Below are 2,181 nucleotides of genomic sequence, written 5' to 3'. Positions count from 1 at the left end.
GGATTGGGCTTCGGGTTTTGAAAACAGAATGATTTTCTGATCACAAAGAGGGTCCTGTGTAACGCACCCAGTAGCAACCGAGTTGAGGCTGATTTCTGATTACAAGTGCAACTTAATGAACCAGATCTCTTGATCTGCAGTGCTTGATTGAGCACGCTGCTATGTGCTGACAAAACCAGAGTTTTCTCTCTGAAGCATCGTGTGGCTGTATATATTCTCGGTTCTGAGATGAATTTATGTGTTTTTTAGAGACGTGTCCTGAAGAGCAGAAATCTCCTTAGAGGAACAGCTGCCTTTGCCATTCAGGTGAGCCTCTCTGTGAATTAAATTGGGCTTTTGGTGTCTTGTCTTCCACACCGAGGAGGTGAAAGGAGCAATATGAAATCCCATTCCCTTCAACTTGTAGTTTGATAGTAGAAAAAAAAAAAAAGCATAACATGTTTTCCCCTACAGGATAATTGCTTTGGATCAGAGCTCTCCTCCATGATTAAAATGGATAGCGAGTAAATTCTAATACATCACCTGCTTTCTGCTGCGTGTACACAGCCTGTGGATTGCAACCCTTTTTGGCCACATCAACAATGGTAAAGCTTGGACTTCCTTTAACTGCTGCAGCAAGAACAGAAGAAAATCTACTTTGTAACTCAGTTTGTATTGGTTTTCCACCATCCGTGCATGTAAGGGCAGTATCAGTATCTCCAAACTGAACTGTTTTCTGAACGTAACACCCTCACCAAGCTGACTGTGTGGTGGGTTTTTTTCTGCGCATACACGCTTTCATAAGCAAAAGAATTTCTTGCTCTGTTGCATTACACGGTTTCCAGCGTTACAGACAAAATGATTATAATTCTGTGGACTGCTGTTACCGCTCAGGCACTTAAATTTTTTCCATGCTGGAGTGTGGAGCACTGTTGCAGCCCATGTAGTGTATGTTTTTCCTTGCTCATTAAATTTAACAAGGTAATTTCTTGTTTTCTTTTTTCTTAGTGCTTTTGTGATTTAGTGTTGAACTGATTTGACTGATTAAGGAGATTAATTGCTGTGCAAAAAGCTAATGAGAAAAAGGCAGTGTTCTCCAGAGATTGCAAGTGCAGCAATACATTCCCTGCCAGTGTTAGACAAGAGTATGAGAAAATCTGGTCAGTATTACGAAGGTGCCTGTTGTTTAATTACACCACACTTTTGGTAGGCCTCATCCAAAAAAAAAAAAAAAAGTCCCTGGATATAATTGAGTTTTGGATTAGGATTTTGATGCGCACAGCAACTTCCTATTTAACTTTCCTTGTGAGAAATACTGTTCAGGTGCAGGAGGTGTGAAGATTGTCCCTGTCCTGTTTTAGCAGACACTGGGATTTCAGTTGCCTGCGTCCCGCTGCACGTACCACATGTTGCTTTTTTGTTCCTGTTCACGTAGGGCAATGCTGCCTGTCTGTAACTGTTAGTTAATTTCGTTTAATAATACTAATAAAAGTTTCCAAGGTTATTGTGCTGCCATGTGGTTCTTTTTCTGGTTTTGGAGGTTCTTTTTTTGGGGTTCTTTTTTGGGTTTGGGTTTGTGGGGGTTTTTTTAACTTGTTATTGTGTTTCCCATCATCAGATTGTCTGTACAACTAGATACCGATAGAGCTACTCCAGGGAAGATGCTGCAAACTTTCTTCAGAAGTGGTCAGCTAAAAACCTTTCATCCCTTCAGTGATGTCATGGTAGCGACAGAGCTCGAGCACAAGTGCCAGCAGGAAGGAGGCTGCAGTTTGAGTTCTGCACCTCAGGTTAACAGCAGTGCCAGCGCCTGGGAAATGGGGTCACTTTTGTGCATTACACAGTTCTGTCCAGGCAAAAGTTTTATTATTTTCTAACCCAGGCTCCTAGCAACCACAGGTTTTCTCTGTGTGTGAGTTCTGTCTCCTTGCTGCAGGCAGAAGAACTTTATATTCTTGATATAAGCTGCTGGAAGAAGATCCTACTTCAGCTCGGCCTGGGGCGGTGCAAAGCGTCGTGTTAGGTGCAGCCTGTTGCAAGGAACGGAGGGTAACAACTAACGATGCAAAAGTTAAACTGCCATTTATTGTGTGATGCTGTCCTTAGTGGCTGGTGAGTGACAAGTAGCTGAGGGTCATTCCTGCTCACTTTGGGCAACGACGTTTTGTTATGTTTCATCGACTCGCTCAATTAAATAACAGT

The 2,181-nt window shown here is 42.4% G+C and overlaps 1 long non-coding RNA gene across 1 annotated transcript; it reads left to right on the top strand.

Annotated features, from left to right (window-relative positions):
* The first annotated feature begins 147 nt into the window (after nucleotides 1–147).
* LOC141932174 (uncharacterized) lies at nucleotides 148–1,489 on the top strand. Its single transcript, XR_012625752.1, has 2 exons — nucleotides 148–306; nucleotides 454–1,489. It is a non-coding gene; the product is annotated as an uncharacterized LOC141932174 (long non-coding RNA).
* Nucleotides 1,490–2,181: the final 692 nt, after the last annotated feature.

The sequence above is a fragment of the Strix aluco genome, chromosome 19 (assembly GCF_031877795.1).
Source record: "Strix aluco isolate bStrAlu1 chromosome 19, bStrAlu1.hap1, whole genome shotgun sequence".
NCBI classification, from domain to species: Eukaryota; Metazoa; Chordata; class Aves; order Strigiformes; family Strigidae; genus Strix; species Strix aluco.
Note: the sequence above shows the minus strand (reverse complement) of the source record. Positions and strands in the feature narration are given on the sequence as shown.